This window comes from Salvelinus alpinus, chromosome 27 (genome assembly GCF_045679555.1).
Source record: "Salvelinus alpinus chromosome 27, SLU_Salpinus.1, whole genome shotgun sequence".
NCBI lineage: Eukaryota > Metazoa > Chordata > Actinopteri > Salmoniformes > Salmonidae > Salvelinus > Salvelinus alpinus.
This window is the reverse complement of record NC_092112.1, coordinates 34,549,521-34,572,175: the sequence shown is the minus strand read 5'-3', so window position 1 is coordinate 34,572,175 and position 22,655 is coordinate 34,549,521. Positions and strand designations below refer to the sequence as shown.

Sequence of the window (22,655 nt, the reverse complement as noted above, 5' to 3'; positions counted from 1 at the left end):
TTTCAAGAGCCTGTATGATGGCAGTTTCACCAGAGAATGGTCTGAATACAAAATATATCCAATGACATCATACACAATAGTCTGTTGGCGGTACTATTTCATTGGCAATGCATCACCTCCTCACCTGGTTAATATAAAATATACCTCTAGTTCAGCAGTGAGACAGTTATATTTGCCCTCTGTTTGACCTACAGTACTCTGAAAATTAGTATTTACTAAACAGAGTTCATTCAGGGTCTCTAATGTGTAATCCTTAGACCAACCCTTACGAGAGGAACATGAACAAATGGTCCAACCCTACGACGGAAATCGTTTTAGAGTTTGCTTTGGTCATATGAATGAGCAGCCATTCCTTTAAGCTTAATTCTTCCAGGACTTCCATTTGTCAAAATCAGAGCGCATCTCAGTGGCATATCCATCAAAACCAGTCAATGTAAGTAAAGAATAGTCCCACTATTCCTGAAAAAATGCATATGGTGCACTATTTCCTTGGGGAGTATGAGGGGCTCTCTGCAAACAGAGTTCATTTTTAAAAGCTTGCCTTTTCCATGCTCATAAAGGTCAATGTTGGACAATGTGTATACACTCCAATCTCCACAGTGGGCTAATCCAACTAAGCCTGACCTTTTGCAAGTGACCTTTGAAATAATGTCAAATTTTTATAAACATAAAAAGGGAGTTCACATGTGACTTGCTCCATCATTATCAGTCACATGGACCCGAACATCCATTTTGAGGTCTATATAACGCAGCGTCTATTCAATTAAATTAACATTTTAAACTTAAGTTTCAAAAATAAACATTTTGAAATCCAATAAACTGGTGTAGATACCACTTTATTTTTTTGTTTTACTTATTTGAGAAAAATGCAAGGGTGCCAATATATTTGGCCGCAACTACAGGATATTCCCTATTGTGCTAAAGAGTCTTTCACTGGGGACAGGGCAGGGTGGTGCAGTCAGGAACCATCTGGCTAATGGAGACAGCTTCCACCACTGCAGGGGGTCACCTTAGGGTGATAATACAAATAAGAATAGGTTTACATTTTATTGAGAAAAACATTTCTGTTCATTAAAGAGAGAAAACATTGAAGTGGTTTAACATACCTATTTGGCCATCCAGAACAGGTTCTCTAAGGTATCACTCCAGCTTCTCATCCAGACCCCTAGGTGCCTCTGGCTGAGTCCGTTGTCATATACAGGTAACTGCCAAAAGAAAGGAATCACGTGTCTTAATAGACTATGTTGGGCCACCACGAGCTGCCAGAGTAGTTTCAGTGTGACTTGGCATAGATTCTACAAGTGTCTGGAACTCTAATGGAGGGATACGACACCATTCTTCCACGTTTTGTTGATGGTGGTGGAAAACGCTGTCTCAGGTGCTTCTCTAGAATCTCCCAATAAGTGTTCAATTGGTTTGAGATCTGGTGACTGAGACGGCCATGGCATATCGTGAAACATCAGCAAGTTGAGCAGTCTTCTTTGCTGAAGCTCCTGCCAAATGTGCCCCAACAATCACCCCTCTTTCAAAGTCACTGATATCTCTTCTTCTAGCCATGGTAGCCAAAATAAAGGGCAACTGGGCATTTTTATACATTACCCTGAGCATGATGGGATGTTAATTCCACACCTGTGTGGAAGTATTTGCTTTCAATATACTTTATATCTCTAATTTACTCAAGAGTTTCCTTTATTTTGGCTGTTACCTGTAGGTTGTCTAACAGACTGTCTCTCCAACCTTGGCCTTTTGTGATCCCCTTCCTCACTGGTGGGCTCTGAGCTTGCTGAGTGTGAGCCTTTCTTTGCCTCTTACTTTAGCCAGGTTTCGACCCTGCTGGTTGTTCTATCTGAAAAGGGTCACTGCTTGTTAGCAAGGATCCAACAAGCAGGCCAGCACCACTTCCTTGGTATTGTACATCTTTGCAAAGGGTCAGAACTTCGATAGAGATTCAGAACTTCGTGGGAATAATGCATGAGACAGGGGCCTCAGAATTGTTCATCACCAGGGTGATTTCTTCTATTGGGTTCAATGTGTGGATGTGCTTTGCTACGTCCCACTACTCTATGTTCCACTTCTCTACACTTCGACATGTGAATTGTCCATAGTCCCCAGAGTACACCGTTAGGTCTGTCTTTTGCGCACGTTTCAAGTTTTTTATTAGTCATATGTACGGGACACATGGTATACACCTTCCAATGAAATGCTTACTTGCTAGTTCCTTCTCGACAATGCAACAACAGTAAGAAATAATAAAAGATAAGAATACAAGCATAAAGTAAATGGCTCAGTAGAATATACATGTTAGTTAAGTATAATACAGGAAGGCACAATTTATAGTCCAATATTAACATGTGTTTTGGAGAGGGGGGATTGGGGGGCAAGTGTTTAAATTGGTAATTATTTAGCAATCATAATAAGAGTCTGGTAGCAGCCGTGTGATTTGTGTGTAGCATCAATGTACACTATACAGTATATATAAAAGTATAAGGACACCCCTTCAAATTTGTGGATTTGGCTATAAAATTGAGCACACAGCCATGCAATCTCCATAGACAAACATTGGTGGTAGAATGGCCTCACTGAAGAGCTCAGTGACTTTCAATGTGGCTCCGTCATGATGCCACCTTTCCAACAAGTCACTTCATCAAATTTCTGCCCTGCTAGAGATACCCCGGCCAACTGTAAGTGCTGTTATTGTGAAGTGGAAACGTCTAGGAGAAACAACGGCTCAGCCATGAAGTGGTAGGCAAAACAAGCTCACAGAACGGGACCGCTGAGTGCTGAAGCGTGTAGCGCGTAAAAATCGTATGTCCTCGGTTGCAACACTAACTACCAAGTTCCAAACTGCCTCTGGAAGCAACGTCAGCACAATAACTGTTTGTCGGGAGCTTCACAAAATGGGTTTCCATGGCTGAGCAGCCTCCCACAAGCCTAAGATCACCATGTGCAATGCCAATCGTTGGCTGGAGTGGTGTACAGCTCGCCGCCATTGGACTCTGGAGTTTGGGAGTCAGCATTAGAGTCTCTGAAGTGATGAATCACGCTTCACCACCTAGCAGTCCGACCGACAAATCTGGGTTTGGCGGACGTCCCGTAGCACAGGGGTTCCCAAACTTTTTCACTCGGGGCCCACCTTCCAGCATTGGGGACATCCACTGTGTGTGCGCGCACACGCCATGTCTATTTCTATGGGCGCAAGCATTGGTCATGACATAAACTGTTCACACCCCTCTTGTTGGTGGAGAGAATTTTGCAGGTTTAAAGCTTATTTCCTGCAATTCTACACATGTTGTCATGTCTAATGTGTTATTTGAGTGACAAAACAATATATATGGGATAAAAACCTAAATAAAATAATGTTAGCTGACATGGGCTTGTTGATCTGGACATTTCTGACAAGTTATAAATAGCTCTCTAAGGTATGCAATGACTGACATGACAAGAGGAACTGATGATGCACTACCCGATTTCGAAATTGCAAATTGTGCATTCTACTATTACAACGTTCAAGAGTAAGTTTAAAGCTGGACTGAGTTCCTTTAAGCTGGACTGAGCACCCCCCCCCCCCCTGCCGACCCCTCACACCCACCCCTGCCGATCCCTCGCGCCCTATAGCTTTGGGAACCACTGGGAACACGTTAACTGTCCATGGCACACTCGTGCAATATCTCCAGAAACAGGTTTCCAATGTATTCTCCAGTGTGTGATTGGGTCATAGTTTTGACATTGAGGATGTTGATAAAGTGAGCAGTCAAGCTCACGAGAGACTCTTTGGACCCCGAAAGGCAATCTGTAGTGAATGTAATTCTGTCTCCAGTATTTTCAACATACAAAACTTGTTTAATCTTCTCCATCACCTTGCTATGCCCTTGATACAAACGTTCTGTTCGATAGAATTTCTCAGTCTTACGTGTGGCTCACACCCGAGAACAATAGGACTGTTTTCCCCCCACTCTTCCAGTAGTGTAGCATGTATATATTATGTTGTACTTATTGTAAATATTGGTGTGTGTGTGTGTTTGCAAGTGTGTGTGTTTGCAATATGTGGTTGAAATTGTGTAAGCGTGTGTGCGAATGAGTGTGTGCTTATGTATGTGTAGTGTGTGAATCCCCTGTAGTATCATTTATGTTTATTCATTGTTGTGGGCTGCCAGGGCTTGAGGGAGAAACTCTTTAAAGCTGATACGTCAAACCCCTTTGCTGTCAACATTCATGGCCTTTCTCCTCCTGGCCTAGCCTGACGTATTGCCTGAGGCCTGGGTGAAGAGTTGGGACCAGTCCCGCTCCAGATGTGTGAATAGAGGGGAGTTGTCAAAAGCCATGTGGTTGGGTGGATCAGGTGATAGCCTCCCGACAGGCTGTCTCCTCCCATTGGGATACAAAACAACAGAGGCAAGGATGTCGGTGTTGTCAAATCATATACTGTACGTTCACTGCTGTAACCCTAATTCATATCAATATGGCCGCCAATGATTGCCTACTGAAAACTTTGAAAAAAAAAAGTGGTCTCTTGTCATAACTTGGCACAACAGTAAGTTGAGCCACGGGACAGGGTAAGTTAACCTGCCTACAAATGTACTGTATGTACTGAATGAAATTACCACAAACTTTTTGAAGCCATGTTTATCTTTCTTTCCCAAACACAATTCAACAAAATTACAATCGCTTGTTTTGTCTTTTAATCATTTTATGCATCTTTTAACACAGGCTTAACACCTAACAAACACGTTGTACTTAAAAAAAAAAAAACTTAACTTAACTAAAAAAACTTAGGCCAGGCCCTGTTGTTACCTCATATCTCAGCGATAATGCATTCCACTTAAATTTGCTCAACTTGCCATTGGCTCAACCATTGGCTCAACTTACCCCGTGGTCATTGGCTCAACATGACACAAGGCAAAGACTATATTAGCCTACACAGCTACAAGGATCCACTTTCATGCTAGGTTTAGGACATCATATCAAAGTTTATAGAGATCCCAACTGATGTATAGAACAATCTTAAGTGTATCTACTTTGGTTTAGATCTATGATGTGTATAAACCCTGGATGACTGACAGTTGCGTTGTATTAATATCACTGCGCAGCCATAAATGTCTCCATTCATTTTTGCCACATTTATTATATTACAGACACCTTAATGCGTAACTGAAAATTATATTATGCGAGCTAAACACATAAAAATGAAATAATATACAGTATAACAACTTTTTCTTTAAAGCTACAAAATAAAAATGTTTTTGTCCTTCAAACATTTAATTGAAATACTGTAGACTTCAATTCATTCCTATGGAGGACTACTCCTAGGGGGAGCGCCAATATGGCTGACCGGTGGCTTCAAAGCCTCTCAAGTCTTTTTTATTTTACTTTTTTTTAAACATTTAATTTCACCTTTATTTAACCAGGTAGGCCAGTTGAGAACAAGTTTTCATTTACAACTGCGACCTGGCCAAGATAAAGCCAAGCAGTGCAACACAAACAACAACACATGGAATAAACATACGTACAGTCAATAACACAATAGAAAAAAATCTATGTACAGTGTATGCAAATGAGGTAAGATTAGGGAGGTAAGGCAATAAATAGGCCGTAGTGGCGAAGTAATTACAATTTAGCAATTAAACACTGGAGTGATAGATGCGCAGAAGATGAATGTGCAAGTAGAGATACTAAGGTGCAAAGGAGAACAAATATACTGTCACGATCGTGTGGAGAGACGGACCAAGGCGCAGCGTGATAATGATACATCTTCTCTTTATTAAAGAAGATGAAAGAACACGACACGAAACACTTTAACAAACTAACAAAAACAACAAACGATCGTGAAGCTATAAAGAACTAGTGCACACATGCAACATAGAACATTGACATAGGCTTTAGGTGTTTGTGGGTAATTGTCTATGGCTACCTTTAATATGGCTCCCAATCAGAGACAACAATAACCAGCTGTCTCTGATTGAGAACCAAATCAGGCAACCATAGACTTTCCTAAACAACTACACTCAACCATAGACAATTCTAAACACCTACACTGAACACAACCCCATATACTCTATGAAACCCCCTCAACCATACAAACCACACTAGACAATACAAAAACACATACTAACCCATGTCACACCCTGACCTAACTAAAATACTAATGAAAACAAAGATAACTAAGGCCAGGGTGTGACATAACCCCCCCCTTAAGGTGCGAACTCCGGACGCACCAGCATAAAGTCTATGGGAGGGTTTGGGTGGGCGTCTGTCCATGGTGGCGGCTCTGGTACTGGTCGTGGTCCCCACCCTACCATAGTCACTACCCGCTTTCGTAGCCTCCTCCAAATGTCCACCCTCCAACTTAACCCCACTGGATTCAGGGGCAGCACCGGGACAAGGGGCAGCACCGGGACAAGGGGCAGCACCGGGACAAGGGGCAGCACCGGGACAAGGGGCAGCACCGGGATAAGGGGCATCCCCGGACTAAATGGCGGATCCTGGCTGGACGGCTCTGGCGGATCCTGGCTGGACGGCTCTGGCGGATCCTGGCTGGACGGCTTTGGCGGATCCTGGCTGGCTGACGGATCTGGCTGCTCATGGCTGGCTGACGGATCTGGCTGCTCATGGCTGGCTGACGGATCTGGCTGCTCATGGCTGGCTGACGGATCTGGCTGCTCATGGCTGGCTGACGGATCTGGCTGCTCATGGCTGGCTGACGGATCTGGCTGCTCATGGCTGGCTGACGGATCTGGCTGCTCATGGCTGGCTGACGGATCTGGCTGCTCATGGCTGGCTGGCGGATCTGGCTGCTCATGGCTGGCTGGCGGATCTGGCTGCTCATGGCTGGCTGGCGGCTCTGGCAGATCCTGTCTGGTTGGCGGCTCTGGCAGATCCTGTCTGGTTGGCGGCTCTGGCAGATCCTGTCTGGTTGGCGGCTCTGGCAGATCCTGTCTGGTTGGCGGCTCTGGCAGATCCTGTCTGGTTGGCGGCTCTGGCAGATCCTGTCTGGTTGGCGGCTCTGGCAGATCCTGTCTGGTTGGCGGCTCTGGCAGATCCTGTCTGGTTGGCGGCTCTAGCGGCTCCTGACTGACGAACGGCTCTAATGGCTCGGGACAGACGGATGGCTCTAATGGCGCTGGGGAGACGGATGGCTCAGATGGCGCTGGGGAGACGGATGGCTCAGATGGCGCTGGGGAGACGGATGGCTCAGATGGCGCTGGGGAGACGGATGGCTCAGATGGCGCTGGGGAGACGGATGGCTCAGATGGCGCTGGGGAGACGGATGGCTCAGATGGCGCTGGGGAGACGGATGGCTCTGGCCGTATGAGGCGCACTGTAGGCCTGGTGCGTGGTGCCGGAACTGGTGGTACCGGGCTGGGGACACGCATCTCAAGGCTAGTGCGGGGAGAAGGAACAGGGCATACTGGACCCTGGAGACGCACATTAGGCCTAGTGCGTGGTGCCGGCACTGGTGGTACCGGGCTGGGAACACGCACTTCAAGGCTAGTGCGGGGAGCAGCAACAGGATGCACAGGACTCTGGAGACGCACAGGAGGCTTGGTGCGTGGCGTAGGCACTGGTGGTAATGGGCTGGAGACACGCACCATTGGACGAGTGTGTGGAGGAGGAACAGGGCTCTGGAGACACACTGGAAGCCTGGTGCGTGGTGTAGGCACTGGTGGAACTGGACTGGGGCGGGGAGGTAGCGCCGGAAATACTGGACCGTGCAGGCGTACTGGCTCCCTTGAGCATTGAGCCTGCCCAACCTTACCTGGTTGAATGCTCCCCGTCGCCCGACCAGTGCGGGGAGGTGGAATAACCCGCACCGGGCTATGTAGGCGAACCGGGGACACCATGCGTAAGGCTGGTGCCATGTAAGCCGGCCCGAGGAGACGCACTGGTGGCCAGATAGGTTGAGCCGGCTTCATGGCACTTGGCTCAATGCTCAATCTAGCCCTACCAGTGCGGGGAGGTGGAATAACCCGCACTGGGCTATGCACACGTACAGGAGACACCGTGCGCTCTACTGCGTAACACGGTGTCTGCCCGTACTCCCGCTCTCCACGGTTAGCCTGGGAAGTGGGCGCAGGTCTCCTACCTGCCCTCGGCCCACTACCTCCTAGCCCCCGCCCAAGAAATTTTTGGGTAGTACTCACGGGCTTCCAGCCTTGCCTCCGTGCTGCCTCCTCATATCGCCGCCTCTCTGCTTTCGCTGCCTCCAGCTCAGCTTTGGGACGGCGATATTCTCCAGGTTGAGCCCAAGGTCCCTTTCCATCCAATATCTCCTCCCATGTCCAAGAATCCTTGATGCCTTGCTCCTGTTGCCGCTTGTCACGCTGCTTGATCCTGTGGTGGGTAATTCTGTCACGATCGTGTGGAGAGACGGACCAAGGCGCAGCGTGATAATGATACATCTTCTCTTTATTAAAGAAGATGAAAGAACACGACACGAAACACTTTAACAAACTAACAAAAACAACAAACGATCGTGAAGCTATAACGAACTAGTGCACACATGCAACATAGAACATTGACATAGACAATTACCCACAAACACCTAAAGCCTATGGCTACCTTAAATATGGCTCCCAATCAGAGACAACAATAACCAGCTGTCTCTGATTGAGAACCAAATCAGGCAACCATAGACTTTCCTAAACAACTACACTCAACCATAGACAATTCTAAACACCTACACTGAACACAACCCCATCTACTCTATGAAACCCCCTCAACCATACAAACCACACTAGACAATACAAAAACACATACTAACCCATGTCACACCCTGACCTAACTAAAATACTAATGAACACAAAGATAACTAAGGCCAGGGTGTGACATATACACTGCTCAAAAAAATAAAGGGAACACTTAAACAACACAATGTAACTCCAAGTCAATCACACTTCTGTGAAATCAAACTGTCCACTTAGGAAGCAACACTGATTGACAATAAATTTCACATGCTGTTGTGCAAATGGAATAGACAAAAGGTGGAAATTATAGGCAATTAGCAAGACACCCCCAATAAAGGAATGGTTCTGCAGGTGGTGACCACAGACCACTTCTCAGTTCCTATGCTTCCTGGCTGATGTTTTGGTCACTTTTGAATGCTGGCGGTGCTTTCACTCTAGTGGTAGCATGAGACGGAGTCTACAACCCACACAAGTGGCTCAGGTAGTGCAGTTCATCCAGGATGGCACATCAATGCGAGCTGTGGCAAAAAGGTTTGCTGTTTCTGTCAGCGTAGTGTCCAGAGCATGGAGGCGCTACCAGGAGACAGGCCAGTACATCAGGAGACGTGGAGGAGGCCGTAGGAGGGCAACAACCCAGCAGCAGGACCGCTACCTTCACCTTTGTGCAAGGAGGAGCACTGCCAGAGCCCTGCAAAATGACCTCCAGCAGGCCACAAATGTGCATGCCTCTCATCTTTTTAAGTGGGAGAACTTGCACAATTGGTGGCTGACTAAATACTTTTCATCATAGGTACACTTCAACTATGACAGACAAAATGAGAAAAAAAAATCCAGAAAATCACATTGTAGGATTTTTTATGAATTTATTTGCAAATTATGGTGGAAAATAAGTATTGGTCACCTACAAACAAGCAAGATTTCTGGCTCTCACAGACCTGTAACTTCTTCTTTAAGAGGCTCCTCTGTCCTCCACTCGTTACCTGTATTAATGGCACCTGTTTGAACTTGTTATCAGTATAAAAGACACCTGTCCACAACCTCAATCAGTCACACTCCAAACTCCACTATGGCCAAGACCAAAGAGCTGTCAAAGGACACCAGAAACAAAATTGTAGACCTGCACCAGGCTGGGAAGACTGAATCTGCAATAGGTAAGCAGCTCGGTTTGAAGAAATCAACTGTGGGAGCAATTATTAGGAAATGGAAGACATACAAGACCACTGATAATCTCCCTCGATCTGGGGCTCCACGCAAGATCTCACCCCGTGTGGTCAAAATGATCACAAGAACGGTGAGCAAAAATCCCAGAACCACACGGGGGGACCTAGTGAATGACCTGCAGAGAGCTGGGACCAAAGTAACAAAGCCTACCATCAGTAACACACTACGCCGCCAGGGACTCAAATCCTGCAGTGCCAGACGTGTCCCCCTGCTTAAGCCAGTACATGTCCAGGCCCGTCTGAAGTTTGCTAGAGAGCATTTGGATGATCCAGAAGAAGATTGGGAGAATGTCATATGGTCAGATGAAACCAAAATATAACTTTTTGGTACATCTTAACTCGTCGTGTTTGGATGACAAAGAATGCTGAGTTGCATCCAAAGAACACCATACCTACTGTGAAGCATGGGGGTGGAAACATCATGCTTTGGGGCTGTTTTTCTGCAAAGGGACCAGGACGACTGATCCGTGTAAAGGAAAGAATGAATGGGGCCATGTATCGTGAGATTTTGAGTGAACCTCCTTCCATCAGCAAGGGCATTGAAGATGAAACGTGGCTGGGTCTTTCAGCATGACAATGATCCCAAACACACCGCCCGGGCAACGAAGGAGTGGCTTCGTAAGAAGCATTTCAAGGTCCTGGAGTGGCCTAGCCAGTCTCCAGATCTCAACCCCATAGAAAATCTTTGGAGGGAGTTGAAAGTCCGTGTTGCCCAGCAACAGCCCCAAAACATCACTGCTCTAGAGGAGATCTGCATGGAGGAATGGGCCAAAATACCAGCAACAGTGTGTGAAAACCTTGTGAAGACTTACAGAAAACGTTTGACCTCTGTCATTGCCAACAAAGGGTATATAACAAAGTATTGAGAAACTTTTGTTATTGACCAAATACTTATTTTCCACCATAATTTGCAAATAAATTCATAAAAAATCCTACAATGTGATTTTCTGGATTTTTTTTCTTCTCATTTTGTCTGTCATAGTTGAAGTGTACCTATGATGAAAATTACAGGCCTCTCTCATCTTTTTAAGTGGGAGAACTTGCACAATTGGTGGCTGACTAAATACTTTTTTGCCCCACTGTATGTAAACAAGGTATTTCAGTTTTTCATTTTTGGCTATTATGTGTAGATTGAGAAAAAAATATTCAATCAATTTTAGAATAAGGTTGTAACGTAACAAAATGTTGAAAAATTGAATGTTTCTGAATACCTTCCCGAATGCAAGGTGCAAAATGCAGAAATCGCTCTGCTATTTTCTGGTTGCAAAAATTCTAATGGTTTGCCTAATTTTAGTTTATGTGACAAACCACAGAATCCTTGTACCATCTAAACCGTTGTGAAATATATTTTCAATAACCAAAAATATTGTATTTTCAGCTGTTTGAAGCTGGTGTACAAAACCCAAAGTAAAAGATACAAAAACTAACAGGATGCATAGAAATAGCACACACAGAACAGATTCACACTTCTTAATCTTTAAATGAGAATGAAAGATCTATAACTCACATTTCTATGTGAATTTGGTCAGGACTTCCAAAAAGTTACTGTAACGGCAGATTTCCTTCCCTTCGTCTGAAGAGGAGGTGTAGCAGGGATCGGACCAATACGCAGCGTAGTTAGTGTCCATGTTTTAATAATAAACAATTGAACATGAACACAATACATAAAAATAACAAATGTGGCAAAACCGAAACAGTCCTATCTGGTGCAATGAACACAAAGACAGAAGACAACCACCCACAAAACCCCAACACAAAACAGGCTACCTAAATATGGTTCCCAATCAGAGACAATGACTAACACCTGCCTCTGATTGAGAACTATATCAGGCCAAACATAGAAACAGGAAAACTAGACACACAACATAGAATGCCCACTCAGCTCACGTCCTGACCAACACTAAAACAAAGAAAACACAAAAGAACTATGGTCAGAACGTGACAGTTACATATTGCAGCTTTATCACAATACATTATTTTGACTTGATGAAAATCGGTTTTTGGAACCTAACTTGCTTACCACTTATTCCATATGGTTTCTTCCTTCACAGACTCCATGAACTGATGACCTCTTCCTAAATATTTGGTCAAATTATAGATTTTGTGTATGGTTTCCTAGAAACAAGGGACTGCTCAACTTACCCCACTCTCCCCTATTTGATTAACCTGGTCTGTACTTAAACTCACATGATAAAATGCCAATTACATATTAATTACCTTACATCAACTATTCTGTTTTTAAGGGATTCTTTACTGAAATTGTAAACAGTTTTTAATCGCTGTTGTACCTCGAAAGGATTTCTTGAATGACTAGTCCCAGCAATCCACTGTTTTAAAATATTTCTCTGTTGGATCTCAAATCTGGCTTGTTGCTTACACTCTTTGTCTTTTTTCCTTGAATCTTTCCTCCTCACTAGACTACCTGAAGGATAGAATTCCATAGCCACTGAGTCTGGATGATGGATTGAATCATTACACATGCAATTAAATACTACCCTCATTATCAATTAAATCAGCAGCACACGCCTACACAAACCACACTTTTTCTAGGCACATTATAACTAATGGGACCTGTGTACCCTATCACATGTGCAGTAGTAATGACCCAGTATCTCTACCATGCATCAACGTTATACTGGAAATTAATTCAAATTAGATTCGTAATTCGGGTTCAAAGTTCAAATGCGGTTTGGATTAAAATTCTGGGAGCCATTTATGTGATGCAAATTGGAGTAACCAAAACCTTGCATCTCACGCCCCGTATAATCACTCCAAACACTTTTTCTGATTGACTCTGTCACCTACAGTAAGATTGCACACACGCTGCTAAAGGTGTTGTTACTTTACCCTGACGAGAGGGATATTAAATGTCTGGATTAGTTATGACTCCACTGTTACCTCCTGTCTGTCTCCTCACCAGGCCCGAGCCGCTGTCACTCCAAGGTTCTGACAGAAAAGGCTTTTTTCCTGGACCTCGCATGCCTTGAGCATCGCTAATTAAATTCCCCTGTTCACTTCCTGTTAATCAGCTCAACCAGCTTTGCACTCCCAGCCTTGTCGGAGTGTCAGAATTACAGAAAATGGATTCCGAAGGGTGGACGGGGATGGCTAATGTTATTTTCCCCCCAATGCTTTGAAGGGTTTTGAGAGCCAATCAGGTTGGTCTTGTGTGTCAGATCAATTACGGGCTCAGTTTTTTGGGCAGTGTCACCAGGGTCCCCTGTGAGTTGACAGGATTAGAAATCCAAGTTCATTTCACTCACATGCTATATGTGTGTGTATTTAAATATTGCCCCTGTCAACATGAAAGTGATATGTGTGTGTGTGTGTGTGCGTGTGCATGTCAGTATGTATGTTCACGATCACAAGTGCATGATACCTGTGTTTGGGTATTTGTGTGACTTTGGGTGTGTTTGGCACAGGGTAAATATAAAACAAACTCGCCAGAGTTGCATTCCCATTCCATTGCATGCAATAAACTCAACGTCTCAATGTAATGTTAGAGTTACAACAGGCTTTCAGGAAACTCATGAAGCCATCTTTGGCTCTTGATCTCTCTCTCTACTTCCTTTTTTCTCTCTTTGGACAGCAGCATGGAGTGACCTCAGTCAGTGACCTCAGTTCCTAGTGGCAACATTTCTTTAGAAGATCGCTTGGCCATCACATCTTCTTCTTAGAGTAAATCATCTTAGAGTAAAAATTCTGCTTTGTTCTGTGATCAGAGGCACACAGGTATACTGACGTTTTGGCACCAAATGGCGTCTTCTTCAGAGTAACCTGAGCACTCCTCCATCAAAACTCTTGGTTGAAGGGTATAGTGCACTCAAAGAAATGCTTGGTTATAAACAGCCCAATTTGGGTTCTTTGGTAAACCAGCGCTGGGTAAATATTGGACAGAACACACGCTGGCTTATTTTGACCCAACTAGTTGTGTTGTGAAAAAGAGCGCCACCATGTGGTGGTCTTGGAAAGAGGTGCCGGTTTAGATTATAAGTACAACTGTCCTAGTGACCCGCTTAGAGGATATAAATGACCAGTAGGAGACAGGGCTACAATTTACAATGGTCATGTACGCACTACACAGTAGAGAATGTCCAGAGAGGGAAGTGTCTGTGGGGTGAGCTGTCCACAGGTGAGTCCTCAGAGTGTTGATGCAGCCAAGAGGTTGGTCAACTAGCTGTTGGAGCTGTAGCGAGAGACTGAGGTACATGCAGTGGTGGAAAAAGTACCCAATTGTCATACTTCAGTAGAAGTAAAGATACCTTAATATAAAATGACTCAAGTAAAAGTGAAAGTCACCTAGTAAAATACTACTGAGTAAAACTCTAAAAGTATTTGGTTTTAAATATACTTAAGTATCAAAAGTAAATGTAATTGCTCAAATATAATTAAGTATTAAAAGTATAAATCATTTCAAATTCATTATATTAAGCAAACCAGACGGCACCATTTTCTTATTTTTTTAACTTATGGATAGCCAGGGGCACACTTCAACACTCAGACATAATTTACAAACAAAGCATTTGTGTTTAGTGAGTCCGCTAGATCAGATGCAGCAGGGATGACCAGGAATTTTCTCTTTAAGTGCATGAATTGGACAATTTTACTGACCTGCCAAACATTCAAAATGTAACGAGTACTTTTGGGTGTCAGGGAAAATTTATGGAGTAAAAAGTACATTATTGTCTTTGGGAATGTAGTGATGTAAAAGTAAAAGTAGTCAAAAATATTAATAGTAAAGTACAGATACCCCCCAAAACTACTTAAGAAGTACTTTAAAGTATTTCACACCACTGGGTACAGGAAGCAGTGGGGGGTATGTTAGCCCACCAGATAGGGCCTGTGATTGGCTGACCCCAGTCAGCTGACTTGTTTAGGAGAGTTAGATAAGGCAACCCTAGCAACCTGGCCTAGCAACAAAGGTGGAAACTACCGGTTTACATCCCATAGGGGGAAGACCGCCTTTTGCAGCAGAGTCCCAAAGTTTGTCTCTTGTCCCAGGGCCAGAGAGCATGAATTTGATGGGGTTTTCTACAGGTTGCATAAATATCCCAACATGTTGAGTTATTTGGATTACCCAAACATGGGTTAATTTTACCATCAATTGGGTATTTTTTACTTTCATGCTGGGTTGATCTAGCAGCTGGATAATTTTTTTATGTAATCCTTAGGTTATTTTCAGGAGGTGTGACTTTCAGATAGGTCTTATTGGCCACCCGTGAGGGTAAATGTCATTCCTGTTCATTATGATAAGTTTACATACTGAAAATTATTATTTGTTTTGGCATTTTACACATTCTTCTAGAATATTAAGTTGATTTATTACATATTATAATAGATTATAATATAAAACCTAATTGCATAATAAGGTTTACCACCTTATTGCATCCCAACAATGGGATTTACATAGGCTTAAGGGAACTAAAACACTTCTGTATGCATCATTGACGCTTCAAAAATGTAAATGTTTGACCGTAACATGTGATAACTATACAACAGAACAGATGAATATGAATGACATTTACTCTCACAGGTGGCTAAATATAACTATCTGAAAGCATCGCCCCTACTAAACTACACCTTCAGTCATCTGATATTATTATTATTATGATCTGATCTAACCTTGCTCCTTTTAAAGAAAACAACGCAACTAAGTGACCCAATGCCTGCAACCAAGCAGTTGGGTCAACCAAATAACCCAGCATTTTTAAGAGTGTGGGGCCAAAACACATGTCACGAACGTCGTAGTGAGGAGACCAAAGCGCAGCGTGATGTGAATACATATTTTTAATAGAAGACGACTGAACACGAAGAACACTAAACAAACTAACAAAATAACAAAACGAACGTGAACGCTATAAACAATGAGTGCAGACATGCAACATCAATATAGACAATAACCCACAAACCAAAATGGCAACCTAAATAGGATCCCCAATCAGAGACAACGATAAACAGCTGCCTCTGATTGGAAACCAATCTAGGCCACCATAGACCTACATATGTCTAGACTAGACACACACACCTAGACATACACTGCTCAAAAAAATAAAGGGAACACTTTAACAACACAATGTAACTCCAAGTCAATCACACTTCTGTGAAATCAAACTGTCCACTTAGGAAGCAACACTGATTGACAATACATTTCACATGCTGTTCTGCAAATGGAATAGACAACAGGTGGAAATTATAGGCAATTAGCAAGACACCCCCAATAAAGGAGTGGTTCTGCAGGTGGTGACCACAGACCACTTCTCAGTTCCTATGCTTCCTGGCTGATGTTTTGGTCACTTTTGAATGCTGGCGGTGCTTTCACTCTAGTGGTAGCATGAGACGGAGTCTACAACCCACACAAGTGGCTCAGGTAGTGCAGCTCATCCAGCATGGCACATCAATGCGAGCTGTGGCAAGAAGGTTTGCTGTGTCTGTCAGCGTAGTGTCCAGAGCATGGAGGTGCTACCAGGAGACAGGCCAGTACATCAGGAGACGTGGAGGAGGCCGTAGGAGGGCAACAACCCAGCAGCAGGACCGCTACCTCCGCCTTTGTGCAAGGAGGAGCACTGCCAGAGCCCTGCAAAATGACCTCCAGCAGGCCACAAATGTGCATGTGTCTGCTCAAACGGTCAGAAACAGACTCCATGAGGGTGGTATGAGGGCCCGACGTCCACAGGTGGGGGTTGTGCTTACAGCCCAACACCGTGCAGGACGTTTGGCATTTGCCAGAGAACACCAAGATTGGCAAATTCGCCACTGGCGCCCTGTGCTCTTCACAGATGAAAGCAGGTTCACACGCACATGTGACAGACGTGACAGAGTCTGGAGACACCGTGGAGAACGTGCTGCCTGCAACATCCTCCAGCATGACCGGTTTGGCGGTGGGTCAGTCATGGTGTGGGGTGGCATTTCTTTGGGGGGCCGCACAGCCCTCCATGTGCTCGCCAGAGGTAGCCTGACTGCCATTAGATACCGAGATGAGATCCTCAGACCCCTTGTGAGACCATATGCTGGTGCGGTTGGCCCTGGGTTCCTCCTAATGGAAGACAATGCTAGACCTCATGTGGCTGGAGTGTGTCAGCAGTTCCTGCAAGAGGAAGGCATTGATGCTATGGACTGGCCCGCCCGTTCCCCAGACCTGAATCCAATTGAGCACATCTGGGACATCATGTCTCGCTCCATCCACCAACGCCACGTTGCACCACAGACTGTCCAGGAGTTGGCGGATGCTTTAGTCCAGGTCTGGGAGGAGATCCCTCAGGAGACCATCCGCCACCTCATCAGGAGCATGCCCAGGCGTTGTAGGGAGGTCACACAGGCACGTGGAGGCCACACACACTACTGAGCCTCATTTTGACTTGTTTTAAGGACATTACATCAAAGTTGGATCAGCCTGTAGTGTGGTTTTCCACTTTAATTTTGAGTGTGACTCCAAATCCAGACCTCCATGGGTTGATAAATTTGATTTCCATTGATAATTTTTGTGTGATTTTGTTGTCAGCACATTCAACTATGTAAAGAAAAAAGTATTTAATAAGAATATTTCATTCATTCAGATCTAGGATGTGTTATTTTAGTGTTCCCTTTATTTTTTTGAGCAGTGTACAAAAAACCCAAGATAAGACAAAAACACACATACCACCCTCGTCACACCCTGACCTAACCAAAATAATAAAGAAAACAAAGAATACTAAGTTCAGGGCATGACAACATATAACAATATTTCTCAATCACATGTCTAATAAGCCTTGGCATGCAGAGGCTTTCCCCACCTCTTTACCTCCCCTCCAATCATCCCTCATTCATTTCGGAACAGCAATCACATTCCGCAATGTCATGACACTCTATAAGACTCTGTGATGCTCTCTATGCACCATTCTGGCCAGACATAGTTTACTGTGTTCTTAGCGTCAACTTAACTCTGTTTTCAAATACATTTGATATCGTAATGGCCGTCTCATGAACTCATAACCCTTCCCTTTACCCTGACAGACCACTCTCTCACTACTTGCCATGGTATGTCTGACACTTTGGCTCTAATACTGTGCGCTCAGAACCTCACTGGATCCAAGGTGGCTTCCTTTGCCTTTAAGGAGAGCGATGCTTAATGACACTGTAAATTGAACAGGAGCCGCCACCCTAACAGAATATCCATGAGTGATATGTTAAGAAGGGAAGGTGAGGACTTTGTTATTTTGCTGTAATGGCTGATTGATTGGAGTGCCACCCACCTCTATATGAGGTATCATTAGTTTTGTTGGCAATATTCAGGCGAAACGCACCAGAGTTTAACAAGCCCAACCTTATGTGCAACCTTATCGTTCGTGAACGGACCCGAAAGTTAAAAGCCCTCTCAATGAACTCGCTTCAAGCGAGCAAATCAGAACAACCGCTTCTTCCCTATGGATTACGCATGGCTAAAAAAGGCTTTACCTAAAAAAAAAAAAAAAATCCACGGACATCAGACATAACTGTCAGTCAAATTCTAAGTACGCTAATCCACCAGTGCTGCCCACCAATCAGAAAAGAGAGAGAGGGTGTTTAATCTATTCGTCCAATGCAGATCTGTCATGCAAATTAACTGCGGGGAGGATGAGAATATTCTGCTGGGGACGGCTTATTCGTAACCCTGGCATGACCTCGGAATGAGCACTGTTTTATTTATCAGGGTGACCATTTACACACGCTCACTTATACATGCGCGCATGCTCGCAAACACCCATCAACACAACTTCCAGCAGGAAAATTAACATTCTGTTTCATAATGGCATTTTATTAGATGTCGTCGATCATTCAAAAGGATAGAAAACCCCCCCACTTTATTCTTTAAATGGAACCCATCGGTTACAGTATATCATTATGGGAAACATAATGCAATATAATGGAATTCAGGCTCATCACACAAACAAGGGAGCGGAGGTAGATCAGCGATGCAAATGTCTGACATTCAAAAGGCAGACTCGTGGGGATTTGGCTTTACTGTTGGACGGAGGCTCATTTTCCTTTCTTAATACTCACTTCAGGACTCTCATGTCAACCTTATGACTCAGGCCTACATCAATATATATAGCAATTTATCAAGCATATCGCCTGTGTGTAATTACCAATGATTGAAAACAAAAGCTTTTTAATTATCCTCTCGTTCGTTATTAGTTTGCCTTTATTTACCTAATGGACATAGTTACCAAGCTTTTGATTAGTATTATGTTGTGTCGCCATTTGAAACCACATTTAAAGGCTGCATTGACTACATTCAAACACACATATTGTAATGGATTTATGACAAAAATGATATTCTGTATGGAAGTACATTAAATAATATGCCATAGTGCATATAGATAAGTGTATAGCTTAAACAATTATGCAGTGTACTGTGGATTGACAGTTGTGCAAGAGACAATAACCACATATCCTAGTGTCAAGGTGTTATCAAATGGAGCTGTCAGGGTGAGTATGTGTTTAAAATAAATATGAGACATTAAAGAGCGGATGGTCAAAGCTCTAATATGGTGTAAGTATGTATTTTAAGTGAGTGTGCATGGAGTAGACATCATCACTCACCAAGATTACCCAAATCCCTAGCTTGATCGCTGCATCGATTTTATTTATAGTAAAACAGAATGGGGAACACAGCAATCAGGCTGGTTCCACCAGACTACCAAATCCCCTCCTCAGTTGAAACACTATAAAATGTACAGTAAAATAAATATTTCTGTGAGAGTCAATTAAAAATAAGCATTCTTACATACTGAAACAAATCCACACCTAACCAAACGGTGCCGAAATCAATGGAATAGATCCGTACGTGTGCGTCATTACCATTGACGTGGCCTGACGTTCTTTCACTACAGCTGAGTTGTTTTTTTCTCCCTTGACTGACTCGAGACTCCTTTGATATTCCAAACTGCCTCTGGGGTGAGAGAGAATATGTTTCGCTCACGTTCCCACTCTCTTCAACTGAGATTACGCAATGGGGGCGATGCAGTACAGCGCTGAGAAGAATATCAAACAAAATGCCTGGGTGCATGCAGTCATACTTCTGTATGACTGCGTTGGCCTACAAATGTGCTCTTTTTGCCGAAAAGCACTGGAGATTAATTTAGGGATGGTGCAATTCATCTGACTGTTGTATTAAATGTGTCAATGTTTTAATCGTCTGTCCCTGTTTAAATAAACAATTGAAATACAGTCTCCTACTTTTGAAATATTTTCAAATGGAGTTGAGATATGATGATGTTAGATACAGAATAGTAGAGGTAGAATGTGTCAAAATATACTATTAACATTTGAAAATAAATTAAACATTCACTGCAATTAAAATCTATTGATAAATAAAAAGAGCAATACAAAAAAAGTGCATAACTAATAACAATACATTTGCCAGACTTCAATATACTTCAGACTCAAGAAATAAACAAATTATTTAATCCATTCACTCACCCTTCTGTTACTTCCCACTGGACACAGACATCTATTCAATGGGAAAGGGGGATACCTAGTCAGTTGTACAACTGAATGCATTCAACTGAAATGTGTCGTCCGCATTTAACCCAACACCTCTGAATTAGAGAGGTGCGGGGGGCTGCCATAATCGGCATCAATGTCTTCAGCGCCCGGGGAACAGTGGGTTAACTGCCTTGCTCAGGGGCAGAACGACAGATTATTACCATGTCAGCTCGGGGATTCAATCCGGCAACCTTTCGGTTACTGGCCCAACGCTCTAACCACTTGGCTACCTGCCGCCATGTCTATTCCACATTTAGTTCCACAAAACTTCATTGAAATTACGTGGAAACGTTGATTCAACCGGTGTGTGCCATGGGACCGGCTGACATTCACTTACTCACCCATTCATACTTTTCCCTTCACTTACTCCCTCTTTCACTCACTCACGCGCTCACTCAGTCAATCACTCAGTCACTCACAAACTCCCTCTTTCACTCACTCACCCGGGATGGAAAGAGTGCTGAAATATCCTACTCAAGTAGAAGTACTGTTACTTTAATGAAATTTGACTCAAGTAGAAGTAAAACTACTGACTTTTTAAAATACTCAAAATAGCTACTCAATTACAGTTACAATAGTAGTTGTAATTAGTTACTTTATGCCTCTGGTAATTTGTTTAATCATATTCACTTAGATGAAGATCTGATTACATACACTAGGTCAAATCTATGCAGAAGTAGAGAAAATCCTAAAGGGTTCATAAACTTTCTCTCACCACTATAAATTACGAAGAATTGAATGAAATGCATTTATAAAAGGCAAAAGATTTCCCGGACCCTATAGCCTTCTATAGGCTCCCCCCCAAAAAATCCCTTGTGTACAAATCCTACAAACAACAAGGTTCTACTTTATGCCACTTTGCAAATGTGATGATATATGCATGCAATGCTTCATTTTACAGGTGCATTTTTTTCACCGCCCAGCCCCCTCCTCCCAGCTCTCATAACTCAAAACATCTTCCCGGTGCTATGGCTCGGAGTCGGGACCAGGGCTGGTTGTCTGTCCCATTGCCATAGATATACAGAGTTTGATCAATGTTGATGTTTGGGATGAACTATAAATGTTTCTATTGATTTCATTGGGTCAAGCGAGCAGCAACACTGCACTCTGTCTGCCCTACTCCTGAGTACAACCACTGCCTGTTGTAAACTTGCGTAGTAAGTTTAGGTTAGCTGGTTGATAAGCTAAATCTGGTAGGGATTGGTGTCCTTTAGTAGTGGTTTCTTTGCAGAAATTCTACCATGAAGGCCTGATTCACGCAGTCTCCTCTGAACAGTTGATGTTGAGATGTGTCTGTTACTTGAACTCTGTGAAGCATTTATTTGGGCTGCAATTTCTGAGGCTGGTAACTCTAATGAACTTATCCTCTACAGCAGAGGTAACTCTGGGTCTTCCTTTCCTGTGGCGGTCCTCATGAGCTTGAGGGGTTTTGCGACTGCAAGTTCTTTACATTTTCTGTATTGACTGACCTTCATGTCTTAAAGTAATGATGGACTGTTATTTCTCTTTGCTTAATTGAGCTGTTCTTGACATACTGTAATATGGACTTGGTATTTTACCAAATAGGGCTATCTTCTCTATACCACCCCTACCTTTCAAAGCACAACTGATTGGCTCAAACGCATTTAGAAGGAAAGAAATTCCAAATTAACTTAACAATGGACACTTGTTAATTGAAATGCATTCCAGGTGAATATATCATGAAGCTGGTTGAGAGAATGCCAAGAGTGTGCAAAGCTGTCATCAAGGAAAAGGGTGGCTACTTTGAAGAATCTCAAATATAAAATATATTTTGATTTGTTTAACACTTTTTTGGTTACTACATGATTCCATATGTGTTATTTCATAGTTTTGATGTCTTCACATGTCGAAAATAGTAAAAATAAAGAAAAACCCTGGAATGTGTCCAAACTTTTGACTGGAACTGTATGTGTACAAAGACATTTACTCATATGCCTGAGATTTCTTAGATACAATTATTTTCCCTACGACAATGTAAAAACCCTTGCGCATAGGATACACCCAAGTATCCTCGGCCGAAGGCGGCTATCGAGGAGCAAACTCCTCTGTTCGCCTATTAACGAATTGCACTCGTACATATGGCGTCCGCTTATCGGTTTCCAGATCACGGAGGAGGAGGACAGAGGAGTTGAGAAAAGAAAGGACTTTTGCCTACTTGAGAATCTCCCTAGCTCACCAGGAAGAGGGTTGAGCAACCCTGACTTAACGGATGGTTGTGTGGCTAGTTTAC

At 43.4% G+C, this 22,655-nt stretch overlaps 1 long non-coding RNA gene across 1 annotated transcript; it reads right to left on the bottom strand.

Moving 5' to 3' along the window:
* Positions 1-810: 810 nt before the first annotated feature.
* Positions 811-19,931, bottom strand: LOC139556449 (uncharacterized). The gene is made up of 3 exons (XR_011671123.1): positions 19,718-19,931; positions 1,107-1,205; positions 811-1,009 (listed from the first exon to the last, which is right to left on the bottom strand). It is a non-coding gene; the product is annotated as an uncharacterized lncRNA (long non-coding RNA).
* Positions 19,932-22,655: the final 2,724 nt, after the last annotated feature.